At 29.9% G+C, this 22,740-nt stretch overlaps 1 long non-coding RNA gene and 1 pseudogene across 1 annotated transcript; one reads left to right on the top strand and one right to left on the bottom strand.

Annotated features, from left to right (window-relative positions):
- Positions 1-1,665: 1,665 nt before the first annotated feature.
- LOC125864484 (uncharacterized) lies at positions 1,666-2,296 on the bottom strand. The gene is made up of 3 exons (XR_007446233.1): positions 2,165-2,296; positions 1,907-1,972; positions 1,666-1,762 (listed from the first exon to the last, which is right to left on the bottom strand). It is a non-coding gene; the product is annotated as an uncharacterized LOC125864484 (long non-coding RNA).
- A 2,638-nt stretch (positions 2,297-4,934) lies between these two features.
- Positions 4,935-21,905, top strand: LOC125863664 (homeobox-leucine zipper protein ROC8-like; annotated as a pseudogene).
- The last annotated feature ends 835 nt before the right edge of the window (positions 21,906-22,740 follow it).

Below are 22,740 nucleotides of genomic sequence, written 5' to 3'. Positions count from 1 at the left end.
TTCTCTATCGATTTTTAAAGCCTTTATACTTATATTTAATTAATTTTCAACTTCATTTATATATTCTTTAAACCACTCAAGTGCTTCAAATTTATGAGAAAATCAATAGACATAATCAGGCACGGGCTATCCATGACCTAAAATCTAACATTTTTTTACAAAGGCAGAACATAGACGTAATCTAACATGAGCTACCCATGACCCAAAATCTAACAATTTTAGACAAAGGCAGAACATAGTGTAGTGCTCCTAGCTTTGTCCAATTATCAAACCAAATATTTAAGTTCCCATAGAATTTCATGATCAATGCTATATTCCTAGCATCTAGCATATGTTTCCAGAGTTATGATCCTTTGCCCCCATTCAATCACATTGGGATTTTGTATTTTACAATACTTGTTCCACATATAGTTCACCCATGGGGACTTTTTGGTCCTAATAATCCACCAAAACTTAGCAAATAAAGGTTTGTTCACAACAAATAAACATCTAAAACCCAATCCCCCTTCTTCTTTGGGTAACAACTTATTGGTCCAAGAAACCCAATGTTCACACGCTTCTTTCCTTTTCCTTGTTATTCCAGAAGAACCTCGAAAACAACCTGTGATTAGTACTCATATGAGGATTTTGGGGAAGTCATTGAATATAATTAGAGGGGGAGACATTTAAAGCAGATGACACGTTGGTGATTGACTCAATCAGCTAACAAGGTATGTCATGTTACAAATACGACAGAAATGAAGGAACTTGAAGATTATATGTTCTTGATAATAAGTTATATCTTATGTTTTTTGAAGTGTTGTTTAATTATTATCACTTCCCTCAATACATTAATCATTTAATGTGCTCATATTTGGAATGTTTTTAACCTTTTCAGAAATTATAGGTCGATGAAACATCGACAAATTTCCTAATTTAAATAAAAATAAAAATAAAAATAAAAAATATATATATATTACAAACATCAAAAGCAAACACGCTTGAGAGATAACATGCTCAAGTAACGATAGTTAACTAATTAAAAATTGATCGATGGCACAAATGTAGTATTTGCTATCGCGTGTATCACAATTTTACATTAAATTCATATTGAAATAATACAAAGAAAAAAATTTACTGCAAAACTAATGCCTGTGTTATTCGAATGAAAATCAAGAAAATAATAACTAAACTAAACAATTCAATATTATTTCATAATTTATTCTGAGGACTATTTTTCGTTGTATGGGTAATTAACCCAAGGACCTTTTCATAAGCTCAACTTGTTGGGTTGGAAAGTATAAACTAGTAGTCCTCGTCATATTCATCCCTCTGCAAGTGAGAAAAATATATTGATCTTGTTCTTTTAAAAAAAATCATTACTCAAATTACACACTTAACTTATAATATATGTTACCTCCTGGCGTGTGAAAGTGAGGCCAATTTTGATGGATCCACAATTTTCATCGTCCTTATAAAGTTCATATGTTGTTGTTTCAACTTCTCCTTCGCGAAACACTTCCTCTAATGAAATTCTGTTTTGATCACGCGATATAGAAAAGAAAAAGAATAAAAGAACCATGTATTAAAGACTAGATTATTTGCAAAATAAAGTCGATGTTCATAAAAGAACAAGGAATGAGGGAGATTATTAACGTTGTTTCCCCGATGAAATCGTCATCTTGAAATGTATTTTCATCCATAATCTTGATGTGAACTTCGTCACAACCACGAGAAACAGTGAATAAGAAGGACTCATTCCACTCAGGGTCCTCTCCTTCACCTATAAAAACAAAATTTATATTATTAAAATACGAGTTTAATTAATTAATTTATATGTATCGACAATATCAACAAATTAACTATTATATTGTTGAAAAAGTATTTGAAGTTTTAAATATTCGATACAAGAATAATTACTACTAACCTGATGCGGTACTGGATTTCTTCTCTTCAGTACGGCATGTAACGACCACATAAGGATTCATATCAGCTTTTGAAATGTAACAAAAAAGGTAAAATAGTTAACCTATAAAAGATGAAGGATATTAATACTAACGAGCAGATTTAGAATTTAATTTTTTTTTTTAAATCTAAGTATTTTAATTATTTGTAGATCCAAATCGATAACACTCTGAAAGTTAGATTTACTAGAATAAAGAAAGGGAGTTAGTGAGGAAAATACTGAGCCAATTTTGGTCATCAAGGCCTCTTGCATGTCCAACATAAACTTCAAGTTGTCCGTTAGGCATCTTCTTTTATTTGTTTTCCCCGATCAACCAAGAATAAGATAATAGGAAAGTAAAAGAGATTTCTATAAAAAAAAATTAATTGTTTTGAATTATGTATTTTAGGCTTTCTTAATTTATAGTTTACTAGTCCAATTACAAAAACACACGTGCTCTTTGTGATCCGAGAATATTTGAAGAAGTATTAGAGTACAACCAACTGGATGGATAAAGAATGTTTCATTTTTTCCTTTCTAGTTATTTTGTGTAATACATTTCATGAATACATTCTCTCATCAGACCTAGAACCTAATATTCCCTACTAATTACTAGGAAGAAGTAGTGGTCAATGGTCATCATTCCTGATAATTCAAATTGATTTTCAATTTTATTTTTTTATTTTTTTGTATTTTTATCATGTTATTGGATTATTCAATTACAAATTAGGTCTTGGCATATTTAGAAAAAGCTACTCCTTCCATTATTCATGAAGGAGGAATCATACACTGAAGAAATTAAGTTTTCTTGGGACTGAATGGTTGAATGGATAGCCATTGATGAAATCCCACATACCTGAAATGAAGAACGCTAGCTTGAATTCCATAAAAAGAATACTTGAAGCTTGGAACCCTAGTTCTTGCTTGAGAGGAGGGAAACTTGATTTGGGGTATTAAGCATGTAAGAGGGGTTTGGGTCTACTACGAATCCCTTGATCCAACATTAAAAAAAAGAGTTCAAAATGGCATAGTATAGAAATTAAAAGAGTGGGAAAAAATCAAAATGATCCTAACTTAAAAACTGTCGGAGGTCATCTACGAACACCTTCTACGGACCATATAACAATCTACAGACTTTAAAAGTGCCCGTAAAAGACAGTGTTTTCTTGAGTTTATGTGGTCTCATTGTACGGACCAATCTACGGCTTATGAAAGCTTCCACGTCCGTAGAAGAGTCCGTGAAACCCCTAGACAAATTTCCCCGTCCTGAAATCTGCTACCAATCCCATCATAGTCGTTGGTTCCTTACACGATCCATAAAAGCGTTAGTAGTCAGGAAATTTTGTAAACTTCAGTTTTTTGTATCTTCCCAAGGTCTGATATAGGATTAGAAACTTTTGGGGTGTTGCTGGACGCTAAATTAACAAATTTGTTGACAATCACTGACTCCAAATGTCACATATTTAGTCTGCATGTTTGACACAAATCTTCTCAAACTTGGTGTTTCAATTCTTTTTAACTTCAATCTTTTGGACACTAGTACTTGAAAGGATAACAACTTTAACATGTGCTTTTACATGGTTAATCATGGTTCTGATGAACCTATAGGAAATATAATGGTTATAACTAAGCTTCAATGTATGGAGTGTTATATTACTTTTCTCATGGTAACATTCGTTCTCGAGTATGGATCATTGCCTAAAATTTGACAACTCCCAAGATCTTGTAAAACTTTTGCTAAAGATCTCTTTGTAAAACAGAGATATCCCAAAATATTCACAAATCGGCTAATAACCCCAACAATAACAGTATGATCCACACATGGATGTCACAACTTATAATAATCAAAGTTAGACATAAAGATACCTCCATCTATAGGGGTCTTCATGGTTCGGTTAAAAATCATATCGAATCCAGAATTAATCATATCGATTAAATAAATCAAATTTTGTTTGGATTGAATTTAAATTCGAAAAGCTTGTAATCTTGTTTGATTTGATTTTATTAGAAAAACCAATATAAAATTGAACCAAACCGATAAATTGTATATACAATTCTTTTTTTTATATACACGTATATAATATACAAATTTTTGAATAAATAAACATAAATGTTTTGTATAGTTATTAATGAAACTTGTATTCATCTATAATATATAGACTAATATGATTTACACTTTAAGGTCAAGCAAGAAGCATCCACACGTAACGAAAATAACTTGTTTGTATACCTTATTTGTAGCTTTAACCTTGACATGGAGCTTCTTGTCATAGTTTTAACATTAAGCTCAATAACTAAAGAAATCAGAATTTTAAGTTAATTGAAATAAAGTTGTGGCATAATTAATAGAGTTGTTGCCATTTGTTAGGACATCATAGCAGGATAATTTTTTTTATGGTTTTTCTATTATAAACTATGATGGCGAAAAATTCATATTTATATATCATTTATGAAATTTACCTATATGACTCAAAAACTCATAATTGTATATCCATTTATGAAATTTAATCTATGACTCAGAAAGTCATAATTATATTTCCATTTATGAAATTTAACATATATGACTCGAAAAGTCATAATTATATTTCCATTTATGTAATTTAACCTATGATGCAATTTACATAGACAATATATAAATAGCAAGCCATATATATTAATCTCAAATCAAATATTTTGTAAAAGACAAACAAATTAAAACAAATCACAATTCTTGTCTTGTGTTCACATTATCCTTAATTTTTTGCCAAATCAGATTCAATGTGTCTATCATATGTCAAGTCAACTTGTTTTCTACTATATAAATAGATCACTTGCTATGAACTTATAACATCTTTCTCTATCTCTATTCATCAATTAAAATGTGTGTAAGAATCTCTCTTATATATCTCTTTTCTCTTGGATTTATTTTGATTGTCTTATATAAATTGATTGGATAACAATAGATCAAACATATTAACACTTGTTTTTTTGTGTTCTTTTGTTTTATTGAACAAAAAATTAGTAAAGAACAATGACAGATCCGGGAGAACCAACCTCCAAAAAAAGATCAAAAGCGCAAACGCAATGCCCAAGATACTCCGTAGAACAAATTCAACAGCTTGAAGCGTAAGAACAATTTTATTACCAAAAAAAACCTTGAACCCTCGTATATGTTCAATTATTTTTCTTCTTTTTTATTTTTGTATTTTGTTTTTTAAAGATGATACGTTATTTTCCTAAGAGGTATGAGTGATAAAATCAAAATCCATTAGCTGTATAATCATTTATTATCTCTATTTTATTTTTTTTTGCAATAATTCAAATTTAATTCCTTTTTATTTCATGTTTGCTTTTTTTTTTTGTTTAAGACTATTGACAAATATATGTACTTTTGATTTTGCAATTCAATTTTTTTTTATTGAATTGCTAAAATGGTTCAAAAATAGATTTTTTTGGATGATAAGATCTACCATGTATATACATATTTTATAAACGAACTAGTTGTTCTTGATTATTCATTAATAACTTTAACAAATTAGATGAGTTTCTTTAATTTTAATGTATTTCTCATATTTTCACACACACACAAATTCTCTCCTGGTGTTTGATACCTTTTTATTGGAATCAGCTAATTTAAACTCACATTAAAAAGTTTCACTTTAGGGTTCCACTAATCTAGATTCACATTAAAATATTCCACTTTAGGGCTCAACTAATCTAAATTTGTATTGAAAAGTCTCACTTTAGGACACGATAAATTCATATTCACAAACTCTCATTTTTGGAAATAAAACACTCTTGGCCAAAGCTAACGACTACAATCCCAAGTCGCGAACATCAAGCCTTTGTTTAAGGATACATGAGGACATACCACTCTTCAATGTCCTTGGTCAGCTAGTACCACTGTAGGGACTAGCTTATCCAAATTTACATTGCAAATTATATCCCGTTTTAGGAATAAAACATTCTCTACCAAGGATGACTTTAGTTCTAATACTCAAACTACTCGAACTGATGATCCCAGTTAATGATAGAGAAATACTTACTAGTACATCATATCTGCCATAATAGAAAAAAAAAATTCTTTTTATTTTTAGGTTTATTGTTTTAAAAAATTTGATCAATAATAATAGTTTTTTTTTTGGTGTGTGATTTTTTAAATGAAGATTCTTCGAGAAATGTGACCATCCAGATGAGGACCAGCGAAAACAATTGAGTAGAGAAGTAGGGCTTGACCCTAAACAAATCAAGTTTTGGTTTCAAAACAAAATGTCTCAGACAAAGTATTTTAATTTATTGGTCTTTTTACTATAAATATAATTATACTCAATTGATTGTTTATTATTATTATTATTATTATGATTATTATTATTATTATTATTATTATTATTAATAATAATAATAATAATAATAATAATAATAATAATAATGAATTAATATTTATTTTTTATTAAATTATTCAAAAATCTTGGAAAAATGAATAGTTAAAAGTAGTCTCGACTACATGGCAGGCCACTGAATCTCTTGTGTTAGTTCCCAAATTTGCTTCTCTAAATTTGGTTAAATTATTTGCACATGTGATTAAATACGATAATTTCTTTCCTATACAACTAATTCGTACTTTCACTTCCTCTCATTTTTCATATTTTTTCCCTCCGTGTACAATTAATTTTATTTTTGATGATTTTATTTTCGATTTCAATATAATTTTTCCTAAATCAGCTATTTATTTATTTTTTCATTAAATTGATCAATAGATTTGAAAGTAAGTCCTTTGTCTCATGAATATGTGTACTTTGTTGAAACAGTTTAAGTATTTTCATTAAAATAATATTTTCATATGGCCTCCAGTTCGATTAAGTTGAACTCATTAATATCAATGACAAAATCAGGAAAAATTATTCGAAATACGTGAACTCCGTAACAAGTATCAAAACTTAGCAAGGAATTACTAAAAGGACAATTTTTTATTTTTTTTGTATTTCCATTAGGTTTTGAGAATTTAGTCAAAGAAAATATGGTTTTATAATTAGGAGCTAATGATTTCCCTTTTTGGATTAATGAAAAAAATCTTAGCATATTAAATGGCTGATCAAATTAGGTTTAGGCTAGTCAAAATGATTTGAACAGATAAACGAACATGTTAATAGATTGTTTGGTTTGAGCTGCACTTAAAATGGACCACAATCCAATTTCCCAACTCTAATCAAAATTACCAAACAAAATAATTTTTAATAACTTCTTTTATGAATCAATTTGAGCTACATTTTTTTCTATATCAGCTAACTTTTAAACATGCATCTTGAGTTTCGCCCAAATTGATTTTACGTGAAAATAGGCATAATCAAATTCATCCATATTGAAGCGAGTTGGATAAATTATATTTTAATGGAATAAGTTTTTCACTCATATAAAAATTAATCCTTCAAAATGTATATTGCACACGAGGAAGAAAATGTATGTTGTTCAAAATTAGAGCGGAAATTTGAACTTTTAAGCAAAGATGGAGGGACAAAATATTTTTCACACATCTAAAATATGCATATATTAATATCACTTTAGGTCCATCAAATATAATTAAATCCTAGTTTTTATTCTTGTCATATAGAACTAAGTACATACACCTTCAATTAATTAAAATGTGCACTTCTGATATCTTTGCTTGTGAATATTGACAAAATTATCATAATTATTAATTGCTCCATCACTTAATTACCTAGTTGTTATGTTAAGCATGCATTATATTGTTACTCCATATTTGATGATGATAAGGTTTTGAAAGTCGTTCATACAACATACATTTTCCATAAAAGGACCAGAAACATATATTTCAATAAATTGTAATAAAGTTAAATGTTATTCGTGAAATACCACAAGAACCAAGATCAAAATGTATCTAAATTCTTGGGACGGAAAATGAAATTAAACAAGAACTATTATTTAATTTTCTTTATACATTTAATTAGCTGATGGTATCTGATATTATTTATCTATAAGTTTATGTGATTAATTTTTTAATATATATATATATATATATTTCTTTAGATAATCAATGAGAGATCATACAACAAATCTCTTCAAATAGAAAATGAAAGATTTCGTTGTAAGAATATGACCATGAAAGAGAAACTGGAAAATGTTATGTGCCCACAATGTGATGATCTACCCATTGGAAAAGAAGAAAGGGCACTTCATTTCGAAAAAATGAAAATGGAAAATCAATGGTTGAGAGAGCAGGTAAACCTTTTATTTTTCCTTTTTTTTTGCGTTTTAATTTTTTTATTTTCCTTGTAAAGAAATAGTTATATATGACGAGAAATAGAGGCGGATAGCATTTGTAATTTTCAAACAGAAATTCCATTTTGTTTATTTGTAATTTTCCATTTATTTTATTTGTATGAGTTTCTCCTAGTCTATGATTTACTTTTTGTGATCTCATCAACATTATATTCCATAATAGGGCATTGATCATTGGAAAAATAGTTAGGATGAGTTACTTGTTCTCCTCCCCTTTGTAGTTGGTTTGGACTTGTATCTGCTTCTATTTCTATTAGGCTTGATATCCCATTTTTATTGATGACCTTTTTTTTTATATGGATCTAGCATGATTCAAATTCGAGGGACCCCATTTTTAGCAATAATAAGATTATTATAGGTATATATTCTTTAAAAAAAAATGTATAGTCTGTTTCAATCTTAAGTTTAATTAATACTACCTGATTCAAAAATCTTTTTTGTTTTCTCATTAAACTTCAAATTTTATGTAAAGTTAAAATAAGATAAATAGATTGAAACCATTAGAGTATTATTTATAGAAAATGTAATTTTTTTCATATAAAAAGAAGAAAAAAACTTTGCATCTCAAAATATTCTTTTAAAAGAATTATACTAACCACTTTGAAGGAAAATATTTTATTCATAAACTCAAAAGTTTTTCAATCTTACTACAAGTTCTCTCTATTTCTTTATATTTCTTTCTCTCTCTATATATTTCTTTCTATTGAAAATAATTAGCAACATTCCTTTATATAATAATAAGAAACCAAATTAAACTAGGATTAAGAAAATTATTCCAATATGAACTAGGACAAACAAATCCTAACTAGACATACATTAAATAAATACTAAATAACAAATTCTAAACAATTTAAGATTTCTACTCCAATTTTGAACTATTATTCCAACATTCTCCCGTAATTCAAAGTTGTATATTCTTGCATTTTTCTTCTTATTGTTGTTGTTGTTGTATTGGAGCATTTCTCTCTAATCTTCAGTTTTATTCTTGTTGTCGTTGTTGTATTGGAGAACTTCTCTTCAATCTTCAATTATTAAAACACTTCTCTTGAACCTTCAATTATTGAAACACTTCTCTTCAATTACCATTTATTTTTTTCTTTGTTACGTTGAAACACTTTCTCTCCAACTTTCAAGTGTTAGAACATTTTTTCTCCAAACTCACATTTTTTTCTTGGTTGTGCTGGAACACTTCTCTCCAACTTCCAAGTGTTGATACACTTCACACCAACAATTATTTTTTACCTTCCTCCAACTTTTAATTAGAGAAGAGCTTCTTCTCTTGTGTCATGTTTGGTTGTACCTCTTTAAACTTACAATCTTTTTGTAAGTCCTTCCTCCCAGCATGCATATTTTCATGCATATATTGTTAGTCTAGCCTTTCTCAACATGAACATTGGCAAGCGGACGACATTTGTGAGTCATAGTCGTCCACCAATAATGGATTCTCTTCAAAAAAAATTATCAGGATTGTAGAAGCTCTAATACTATTTTGAAGAAAATATTTTATTCATAATGTCAAAAGTTCTTGAATCTTACAACAAGTTCTTCCTGTTTCTCTATATTTCTTTCTCTTTCTCTATATTTCTTTCTATAGAAAATAACTACTAATATTCCTATTCATAATAGTTAGAAATCAAATTAAACTAGGACTAGAAAACTTATACCCATATGAACTAGAATAAACAAATCTTAACTAGACATGAATTAAAGAAGTACTAAACAACAAATCCTAAATAATTTAGGATTCCTTCTCCACTTTGGATTATTATTTCAACAACGTTAATTTGCATCTTAAAAAGGCTAGAAGAATTGAATATATATATATATATATATATATATATATATATATATATATATATATAAAGTACTATTATTATTAAAAAATTATGTCCTCCAATTTATTTTTGGCTTTAAGCTACCAAAGTGCTTGAGCTTCCCTAACTCCAACACTTCATATGTATAATCCGAGAATAGACATATGAGGTGACTCAGGCTTAATCGAAGGGAAAGGTAAGGTTATAAACTTCTGAATAGAAGGGTTCCACAGAACAAGACTCCGCAATTGACCACACAAATCGTCAAACAAACACACGATGTCCTTGCAGCTGCCAACAATTGTGAAATACCCTTGTTGGCATTTGAAAGGGATATTCAGTTCCGATGTAGAAAAAGTTTGATTCTTAGAGTCTAGAAACAACGAATAGTTCTCTTTATTGCAAGTATCGACGTAACGCCTTACAAGAAGGGTGTTGGAATGTGGGGTGTGGGCGAGGTGAGCGGAGATGAAAGGAGAACTGGTGATGAGGGAAAGACATGATTTGCAGACAACTATTAATCGAATTAAGGATTTAGCACGAAGTTTTAGTAGGATTTCTCTCAAAAGTTCGGGAGGAATGTTGGCGGAGTCAGAATTAGTCATTGAGAAATTTTCAGAGAAAGAGAAAGGGGGAGGGGGGACAAGAAGAACCCTAGTTGTGGAAGACAATTTTGGTAAAATTTGCTTTAAATTTAGGGATGACAACGGGCCGGGGCGGGACGAGGTAGGATAGGTTTATATATTTTTTAATAAAAATCATGACAAGGTGGGGGATATATGGTGTTTTATGTGAAGTATGGGTGATGAAGCAGTACAGAGTTTTGAAATCTTGGAGTAGGTTGTATCATATAAATTTGGTTGCAGGCTAGGAGCAAGTTGTTGGATTTAGGAACAACGGTGAAGTTTTGTTTTCAACTGGGAAGAATGATCTAGTTTCTTATGACCCAAATAGTGGACGAAATACGAGTCTTGGTACTCCAAGGAAGCACTTGGTCGTTTTATGTTCAAAATTACATGGAATCACTTATTTTGCTCAGAGGGAACAATGTCATTCCGAGTGGGTTCTTGGGAGGCCACGGGAGGTTTATGGACTTAATGAGTAGCTGGACGACAAAATTTATCGATACAATAAAGAAGAATATGATCAGTAGGTAAGGTATTTCATCAAAGTTCATGGATGTTTCAAGGTATTGAAAGTGAAAAATGTTTTATCAAATTTGGTATTTGTTAATTATATTGTTATGAATATTGAACTTTTATTTTCCATTTACTTGTGTAGTTGTGTTGCATTAGTTGTTACTGTACTCTTGTTGCCTTTTGATGTATTTCAAGTTTAATTATTGTGATTCATTATCTTTATCAGCTGATTATCATATCATTACCATTTTATTGCTGCTAGTGAAATGGTAATGATATGATAATCAACTGATAAAGATAATGAATCACAACAATTAAACTTGAAATACATCAAAAGGCAACAAGAGTACAGTAACAACTAATGCAACACAACTACGCAAGTAAATGGAAAATAAAAGTTCAATATTCAAAACAATATAATTAACAAATACCAAATTTGATAAAACATTTTTCACTTCCAATACCTTGAAACATCCATGAACTTTGATGAAATACCTTACCTACTGATCAGATTCTTCTTTATTGTATCGATAAATTTTGTAGTCCAGCTACTCATTAAGTCCATAAACCTCCTGTTCCTCCCAAGAACCCACCCCGGAATGACATTGTTCCCTTAAAGCAAAATAAGTGATTCCATGTAATTCTGAACATAAAACGGCCAAGTGTTTCCTTGAATACCAAGACTCGTATTTCGTCCACTATTTGAGTCATAAGAAACTAGATCGGTCTTTCTAGTTGAAAACAAAACTTCACCGTTGTTCCTAAATTCAACAACTTGCTCCAAGCCTGCAACCAAATTTATACGATACAACCTACTCCAAGATTTCAAAACTTCATACTGCTTCATCACCCATACTTCACATAAAACACCATCTATCCCCCACCTATACTCGGACGAGGTAGGATAGGTTTATATATTTTTTAATAAAAATCATGACAAGGCGACTCAGAAGTTTATATTCTTTTCTTCATTTACTTCTATATACATGATACAATCCAGGTCCACCTCTTGATAACCTTATTCCCCTTTATTGGTTACTCCACTTAAATCATGTATTCGTTTCTGCGTGGTGCCAATGACTTGCACCTTCCCTGGACAAGAGAGATCACCTTCATCTCATAGTAAACTAATTGAATGAAAAAAAAATTAAATTATATACACTGACAATAAGTTATTTACTCTATCTTTTATTTTTAGGTTCTCAAAATTATGTCTATTAATAATAATTACATATTACATATAGCAAGTAATTTGACTTAACAATTTTTATTTTTTTTGCAGACTGCAAGATTATCAAATATCATGTCAAGTTTCCGTGGAAAGTCTGTTGTGACGGATTCAAATTTGACACCACCAGCTGATGAAAGTTTATTGAGCCAAATTATACGTGGCTCTTCCATTGCATATCCTCCTCCTATAAATCAAGAAAATAATAATAATTCTACTAATAATGTTCGAGCACATTCAATAAATATTAATAATATTCCAATAATTTCCCCATCAACACAAAAAAACTATAGTTTTCATCGGGATAATGGGGAGCAATCAATTATTTCAAATGTAGTTATTCCTGCTATGAATGAAATGTGTGGACTTCTTCATTTGAATAACCCATGTTGGGTAAAATCATCAACTGATGAGAGGTGGTTTATTCATCGTGAGAATTATGACAAAACATTTTCAAACTCAAATCGACCTTATAAATCACCAACTGCTCGAATTGAATCATCAAGGGATTGTGGAGTTGTACCAATGACTGCAATTGAGTTGATCCAAATATTTCTTGATCCGGTAAGTTTCTTAAACATTTTCATATTATAATAGTTCAATTCACAAGTAATATTGTCTACTTCTGATTTAGACTTACATAACTTTAGAATGTGTTAATACAAGGATCTAAGACTTGCCTCTGTTAAGGATCTAACACACTTAGTCGTTTGGTAGAGTATATTAGGAAATATAATGCATGTATTAGGTGTGTGTATTAGTAATACCTTGTTTGGTACACTTTTTCATGTCAAGCATTAGTTATACACGCTATTGTGTATTAAGTTGTGTATTACTAATACCAAGAAATTCTAGGTATTATTAATACATAGCATTTTAACACTTGCATTAGATTAAATAATTACAAAATTACCCTTAAAGCCTTTTCATTTTCTTTGTTGTCATAAGTTTTTATTTTTATTTTGATTTGCTTTTTAGTGTCTTTTAATTTGTTGGTGTTTTAATAGGCTTTATGGCCTCTTAAGTTTTTTGTTTTTTTAAAATAAAAATTTAATTTCAATATAATTTAATCACTTTTATTATTGTGACGATAAATTTGATAAAAAAAATAATCTTTTGCAAACTTTTCACAAAAATATTTTGACGCAATAGTACAACTATTTAATATTATTTTTGAAAAGAAGAAGAGTTAATGGTGTTTTAGCAAATAATTTTGTTTTTGATGTTCTAGCAAAGAACTTTGTTGCAAAGGAAGTGTACAAATAAATAAAGTGTGAAGGGTAATTTTGTAAACATATATTTTTTAATAGAAATTATGCAAGATTTGTTATTTCTAATACATCAAACCAAACAATGTATAAGAAATAATGCTTGCATACAGGGGCGGATGTACAGTCATTCCGGGGGGGTCATCCGACCCCCCTCGGTAAAAAAATTACACTATATATAAGATCGATTTTTTTATGTACATGTATATATTTAAAATTGAACCCCCTGAATATATATCAAAGGAGTAGCCCAATGGTTGAGGGGGTTCAAGATTTTGCTTAAGTGAGCTTTGGGTCGCGTGATCGATTCTAGGCAACAATATCTTTTTTTGTTGTAATTTTTAGCGATTTTGCTGGCTTCAGTTTTAACTTTTGAGTATTTTTTTTATTAAATATAGATAGACCCCGTTTTTAAAGTCATAACTAATTAAAAAATTTATATTTAAAATTTCTTTTTATTTTTTTAATCAAATTTGAGCTTGGAGCTCTTTTATTCAATAAAAAAGAAACAAAGTACACAATCACTTGGCCCAACTTTAAAATGGAAATTTAGTCCGTATATGACTATCCTCTTTCTATTTCTAACCCTATTTCCAAGCCTGCTGCTTGCTGCCGCTTGTTGTTGCTGCTGCTTGCTGCCTCCCTGTTGCTGTTGCTGCTTGCTACCACTGGTGGAGGAGTGGTGGTCCTCCGCGGATTAATTTAATTCTCTCCTTCAGGCTCCATTTGTGATGGCAACCTCTGTAAGTTTACTTTTATGTTTTTTTTTTCAGAATTCTATGCTTTGATTTTGGTATTTGTTGATGTGCTATTTTATTTAGCTGATTGAACTCGGATATTCACTTCTCTTAACAATTTTTTATTTTTCATATGAAAATTTCAATTATATTCACTCATTATGAAAGTTATAATTTTATTTGTTTGGGCTTATTTGTTGATTTTATATGTTTATTATGGACATTCAACATTTGTTTAGTGGATATTAACTTTTATTTATGAGATTCAAACTTTTGTTCATTGTCTATAATTTTGTTTTGGTCCTTATTGCATATTTAATTTTTGTAAGTTCTGACTAAATTTTGATTTTACGATTCAATCTCAATATTCAGTGAAGAAGTATTTTACACAAGTACCGAAAGCAACTTTAGCCTCTCAAAGTCATAGTCAATCTAATCAAAAAGAAAATACTAATCATTCAGAAGTGTCGTTAGATTCTTCTCAAGAATTTGATTTGAGTTCTTTAAAGTTTGATCCTGGTGAAAGAACATCAATATTGAACTATCATCCAAACCACCGTGATGTTATTAGAAGAGCATACCTTTTGAATGGTCCTTGTCAACCTCGTTTGGCGGTGCAAGAGTATCCTCAAACATATATTTTTGGATCAATGCATCGTTTTAATCATGAATGGTTTGATGATACATATCATGATTGGTTGGAGTATAGTGGTACTAAAGATGCAGTCTATTGTTTGTATTGCTATCTTTTTAAAGATCATAACACTAATCAAGGAGGAGGGGAGACGTTTTCAACTATAGGATTTAAGAGTTGGAACAAAAAGGGTGGTCTTGACAAACATATTGGTCTACCGAATAGCATACATAATCAGTCAAAAAAGAAATGTCAAGATTTACTACAACAACGGCGGTCTATTCAATTTGCATTTGAGAGGCAATCTAATCAACTCAAGCATGGATATTATATGCGCTTAAGTGCGTCGGTTGATGTAGTAACTTCTCATAAGTCGGGAATTTGCATTTCGAGGTCATGATGAATCTAAATCATCACTTAGTAGGGGTAACTTTCTTGAAATTCTCTCATGGTATGCAAAAAAATGTGATAAAATTCGTGATTATGTTTTGAAACATGCTCCTGTAAATGATCAAATGACTTCTCCAATGATTCAAAAAGATATTGTGAGTGCATGTAAGATAGAGACCGTTAAAGCTATTCTTGAGGAATTAAATGGTGACTACTTTGCTTTACTAGTTGATGAATCCTTTGATGTGTCACACAAGGAGCAAATGGCTATCGTACTTCGTTATATTGATATAATGGGATTTGTAATGGAGCGACTTATTGACATTGTTCATGTTGAAGATACTAGTGCTTCATCTTTAAAGGAGGCAATTTTTAATTTACTTGCTCAACATTCTTTGAGTCCATCAAGTGTGCGTGGACAATGTTACGATGGGGCAAGTAACATGCAAAGTGAGATCAATGGCCTTAAAATGTTGATTAGACGAGAAAGTAAATCGGCTCATTCAATCCATTGCTTTGCTCATCAACTTCAACTAACTCTTGTTGGAGTTTCTAAAAAGTGTGTTGAAGTGGAAAAAATTGTAGTATTGATCTCAAATTTTTTTAATGTATTGGGATCTTCTTTTAAGCGTATGGATAAATTACGAGGTTCTCAAAAATCAACAATTCAAGTGGCATTAGATATGGGTGAACTTACAACCGGTAGGGGCTTGAATCAACAACTTGGTCTTTCAAGAGCTTGTGATACTCGTTGGGGATCTCATTATAAATCCTTTAACAATTTTATTATTATGTTTGGCTCTATTCTTGAGGTTCTTGAATCACTTGCTCTTGATGCAAGGAGTATGGATGAAAGAGCCAAGGCAATGGGACATCTTGAAGCTTGTCAAACATTTGAGATTGCGTTTATGTTGCATTTGATGAGAGATGTCTTAGCAATCACAAATGAGCTTAATAAATGCTTACAAAAAAAAGAGCAAGATATTGCAAATGCCATGCTACTTGTTGAAGTAGCAAAGAGAAGGTTGCAAGTCTTAAGAGATGATGAATGGGATTTTCTTATTGCCAAGGTATCTACATTTTGCATCAAACATGATGTTTTGATACCTAACTTTGAGGAGCCATATGCTAGCTCTTTAAGATCACGGCGAAAACTTGCTAACTATACAATCTTACATCATTATCGTGTTGAAGTGTTTTGCAAAATCATTGATTGGCAACTTCAAGAACTTAATGATCGTTTGATGAGGTGACTACCGATTTGCTCCATGGAATTGCTTGCTTGAATCCAATTAACTCATTTTCAAGTTTTGACATAAGAAAAGTAATGAGAATGGCTGAATTATATCCAGATGACTTTGATGAATCCAATATGAGTATTCTTAAGAATGAACTTGCAAGTTACATTGTTGATGTTCGTGATGTTGATGAAAGGTTCTCCGATCTAAATGGGCTTTGTGATCTTTCCAAAAGATTAGTTCAGACAAAGAAACATTCAAATTATCCTCTTGTATTTCGCTTAGTGAAACTTGCTCTACTTTTACCAGTTGCCATTGCCTCCGTTGAAAAAGCTTTTTCGGCAATGAAGTTTATCAAGAATGACTTGCAGAGTCAAATGAGTGATGATTTTTTTAGTGGTTGTTTGGTGCCTTATTTAGAAAGAGATGTATTTGATAAGATTTCTAATGATGTTATTATTAAGACATTTCAAGATATGAAACCTCGTAGAATACAATTGTAAAAATGTATGTAGTTGTATTTTAAAATGTAAAAATATGTTTTGATAGGTTTATCCGCATGTTTGATTTCTTAACCTCCCTTCAAGGTTGTGTAGTTTTGTAATGTAATGAAGTCATTTTATGCCAAAAAGATTTTTTGTGAAGAAATAGTATTTTCGCTTTGATTTGTGTTTTTTGTTAATCTTTCTAATGTTAAATTTGTGCTTGCTCTCCATTTGCACTTTCAGGAGCTGAAGAGAATTCTAAAGGAATTGAAGAACTTGTAGCACTTTTTGAATGAGTTGTGCTACTTTATTATCATTTTATAGATATGTACTTTAAATTTGTTTCTTAAGATGAGTTGTAATTGTAAGAAATTATTTGAACTAAGGATTTTTTTTGTCAACCCGTTTGCTAATCAATCCGTTCATATATGACCCGACCCGTTTATTTATGGATAATATTAGCGTGCGTAATATTTTTTTTTTGAACCCCCTTGATAGAATTCCTGCCTCCGCCACTGCTTGCATACCTAATGCAAGCACTACTAATGCACCTTATTTTGCATTGTTCTTATACACTCTACCAAACGACCACGATCATAGATTTCAAATTGGTTATTTTGAAGGACTTATGAATATGTTGGCTATATTTCAATGACTTTAAATTTTCGGTTACTTTTCAATTTTATTTTTAAATTTTTCTCCGTACAATATTGATTAAGATGAGTTTAAATGAAACAAACATGTACAATGAATATTTACATAGCCGACCCTAATAACATGAATTTTTTTTAGGCATAATTATTATTGTTTAAACATTAATCATATACTAAAACTGATTGATTTTGTATATGCAGATCAAATGGATGAACATGTTTCCTACTATAGTCACAGAAGCAAGGATTCTTGATTTTCTTGATTCTGGGAATATGAGGATTTCTATACAATTGGTAAATATTAATCCATATTTAATATTTTTCTTTCTTAAAAATTAAATAAATATTAAAATTGCTTCATAAAAAATGATCTAATTTTTTCTTGATTCTTAAAAACAGATGTATGAAAAGTTGCATATTTTATCTCCCTTAGTGGAATCTAGAGATTTTTTCTTCATACGTTGTTGTAAACAACTTAATCATACAACATGGATAATGATGGATGTTTCATATGATTTATTCAAAGAGATTCAAACTTGTGCACCTTCTTATGCTTGGAAGTTTCCTTCTGGATGTCTAATTCAAGATATGGTTGATCGCAAAAGTCTGGTAAGAATCACTTCCTCTCACACTAGCTCGGTAACACTAAGATTTTGCTATGTGTGGTTTCGAGGAAGGTCCTTATCACATGGGCACACATATTTACTTTACATTTTTGCAAGAGATTGTTTCAACAACTCGAACCTAAAATATATATCACTATTCACATGTAGTTTATTTTCCAAAGAGTATGTTACATGGATAAAAGTTTACAAGTATGGATACCTATTTTTTAATATGGTATAAGAATAACACTTATCTTTATTCTCGATTTAACCAATTTTGGATCCTCATGTTATATTGTTCACACTCCAAATATTCAGCTTTGGACGTGTGTCGGGGGCTGTTCAATTGTCCCCATTATTCGTTTAGAAAGTGATAATTTTATCTCCATGTATAACCTTGGATACTCCCGCCAACAACCTGATAAGTTATATTTTGGGATTGCATTAGATTCACTAATCGTCTTTTTAACATGTTCTATCATAGTCACTAGACCTATCAATATTCTTAATTTAATGTTGAATATCAACCCATATTATGTTGTTCTTGTAAGGATCCAGAAAGTTTTTTTTTTACTTATAAAATTATCATTTTACCCCTTTCGAAAGTTGTCCCGAGTTATTTTTATCAAGTTGTGGAGTTAGTTCTGAAATTTTATGGAAAAGTTGTGATTTATGGAAGTTTTGAGTTTTAAAAGGTTTAAAGTGGTTAAAAATGGTGTTTGGTAGCAATCTAAAATTCGAGTTTTACAATGGAATTCCATCGGTTCCATCAGCCCCAAAATGTTGAATTTTTTCTAGGAGAGTCGTCGTTTTTTTTTTTCTTAAGAGCTCCCACTAAAAAACTCGAATTTGCAACATACGTTCTTATCGAAAATATTTCCAGTGATCAAGATAATTTTTTTTTTGCTTTTTTGATAATTTTTTCTCTTGTAGGTTGCGTGGATTGAACATGCTCAAGTAGATGAAAAAAATCAGGTTAATCATATCTTTAGAGACTTGTTGTGTGGTCATCAAACATATGGAGCTAAAAGATAGGATTGTTACACTTCAAAGGATGTCTGAACGATATAATTTTCCAATGGATGCAACATGTCCTACTAGGCATGGTCTCAAAAAAGGTTCGATTTTATTTTCCTTCTTTATATTTTCAGGTTTTAAAATTTTAATTTACCAAATAAGATAAGATATGTCAAATATTCCATAACTTCAAGGTGACTTTGATTAAAAATTAAAATCTAGATGGGTTCAAATCCATCCCTTATCTTGTTAACTTGAAACATGCCTTCTTTTTAAAAGCTCCTTTTCTTTAAAAGTGTGTTTGAAGTGAAAAGGTTTTTTTTTTTTTTTAAAGAGATGCTATTTTTTGATTGAGTGGAGAAAATGTTTTCTATCTAAAGGAGCTGAAAAATGATCACCTCTTCTGCCTTTTGGCGAAAGTCCTTTTTCTTGCCATTATCTCAATTTTTAACTCGAAACATGTCATTCTTAAAGTTTTTTTTTTTTTAATTTGGAATGTTCTTGGTATGATGATATTTTTTTTCAACAAATTAGTCACTTTCTAGAGAATATATTTTCCAACCAAAGAGTAGGAAAAATGATCATTTCTCTCATTTTTTGGGGACGTCATTGTCCTTCACATTTATCTCAACAGTTAACATTATATCAACACTTTAACAACACTCAGAAATTACTATCATCGTTAACACTTGAAGATCTCATCAAAAAACAATTTGATTTGCTAATATTGTTGTCAAGGATCAATCTTCATTAAATTAAATACTTTTTCGAAAACTAATTACTCTCTGAAAGACGAGTTCCATCACACCAAACACCTCTTATATTTTGGCAAGTCAATGTTTATTTTTCTTTTTGTTTATTTTTATTTTTTAGTGGTTAATTATATCTCAGAAGGACTGCAAAATGTGAAGCAGATATCTCAAAGGATGGTGAAGAGTTTTTGTGAAATCCTAAGCATGACAGAAAAATTAGATTTTTCAACTTCATCAGAGTTGAATAATACATATAGGGTTTCTATTAGAGAAAATGAAGAAACTACCCAATCAAAAGGCTTCATTGCCACTGCCGCTACATCCCTATGGTTTCCTCTTGCATTCAAAACTGTTTTTAATTTCCTCAAAGACGACAAGACTAGATATCAGGTATGTATCGAACTTCTTTATGACGTGAATTATTTATATATATTTTGTGTTGTTGAATCAAAATGATGTTATAGATAACATATTAATGTCATATGATATTGATATTAGTTCCAATGAAAGTTAGATGTTATAGTGAAATATATTTGTTATACAGAGATCTGACGGTATGCATCTTTATGTTGTATATTCAATTTTAATTCAATGAACCAAACTTCCAATCAAAATATTTTTTGCATTATTAATTCATGTATAACTTGTTTCTAACCAAACATAAATGTACCCTATTAGATTAACTTTTTTCAATCCTTGTAAGGATTTTCATGTGAATTCGCAAAATTTCAATAAATATAAGAGTCGGGACTCATAATTTTAAAACTAGAATGAGTTTAGTATCTGTAGATTTCAAACCATTAAGTTTAAATCCTGAATTTGTCCGATCTACTTATATTGGGCTCCTATGTTATATTATCTGTATGTTCAGCTCTTGGCATTAATTGCGCAATCTTTTTTTTTTTTAATTATATAGTCTTACAATATTCATCTCATGAATTATTTTTTGTCGATTCAATTATGCGTTTGTATATTGTTTCATTTTGATTTTGTTTTTATTTTTAGTGGGATGTTTTTGCCAAAGGAAATAATGTGACTGAGTTAGCTCGAGTACTAACCGGAACTTTACCCGGAAACAATATTACAATCATTCAGGTATTTGTCATATTTATAGTTTGCTATTTTCTGAATTAATAATTGCTCTTGTGTTTTCTATCTTTTAGGTTAAATATTATGATAAAATATTAGTTGAAATTTGTTGATGATCTGTTGCTAAATATGTTATAGCTAATAAGATTATTTGATAATACGTTGTTATTAGATGGGATAAACAACAATATTTGTTTTATTATTCAGGGACAGTTATCGTACTAATTCTTAATCTTTTTAGTACTTACACTAATATTTCTTAAATTGTTCTAACATATATGCAGTCTTATATGCTAAAAGAGAACAAGATGTTACTTCTTGAAGAATCAAGCATCGATGAAATGGGAGCATTTTTAATCTATGCACCCATAGATTTACCAATAGTCACTTCAATTGCCAATGGAGGTGATGCCACAAAAGTTGACATTTTTCCCTTAGGTATCATCATAAGTCCCGATGGTCGCCTTGCCTCGAAAAGGGGCAATAATGGAAGTGCAAAAGATGGTTCTATCTTGACAGTGGCTTTTCAACAATTGATTTGTACCAATAATAATTCAATCTCCCAGGAACAACGTATCGAGGCAGTGACTTCAGTTCTTAACCTTTTGAGCTCTACAGTTTTACAAATCAAAGCAGTATTGGGTTGCCTTGATTAAAAAATGTGATGGTTTAGTTTCAAGTTGTTATTTTATTTTTTGGAGATTTAAACTTAGAAAAATTAATATGTTTGAAGGATGATGTATTCCCTTCCGTGTGACTTATAAAAATATTAAGATCATGAGATATGTTATTGCTATGATCTTTTTATATTGATAAACTAAATTTTAAGACTTCTAATTTGTTTGGTTATTTAATTTTTAGTCTATTTGGCCAAATTAGAAAAATCTTCTTACGTAGAAATGTGTGGTTTTGAATTTTTTTTTTTTTCAAAAAGTAGCAGTTTACATTGGCCAATCGATTCAGAAAATAGTGTTTTTGGTCATTATATTTGTTCTTTGTCATATTCTCTTATTATATAAGAGGGAGTTTATGATGGAATATTGTAATGTCCAATCATAAACTCCCTATATAATATATAATATAATAAATCATTTTTTCTACTATATAACATATATTTATTTTTCTACTATAAGGGAGTTTATATAATATATAATAATATAATATAATAAATCATTTACAAATGACTTAAAATATTTCATATTTAAAGGATATCTAATAAAATAGGTTCACTCTCAAAATTCTATCCGGGTCACATATATTGGGACAGAAAAAATAACATATATCATTTTAAAATTACCAAAAAAGTATTATAAATAATAATAATTAACAACTTAAAATATCTTAAAGACATTTTAAAAGGGTTAATTTTGTAATTGTAATTTCTACTATATAATAAAAGGGAGTTTATATAATATATATTCTACTATTATATAATATCATAATAAAACCCCTTTTATTATATAGTAGAAATAAATATAATATATATATATA

This window comes from Solanum stenotomum, chromosome 5, assembly GCF_019186545.1.
Source record: "Solanum stenotomum isolate F172 chromosome 5, ASM1918654v1, whole genome shotgun sequence".
NCBI lineage: Eukaryota > Viridiplantae > Streptophyta > Magnoliopsida > Solanales > Solanaceae > Solanum > Solanum stenotomum.
This window is presented reverse-complemented; position numbering and strand designations above follow the sequence as displayed.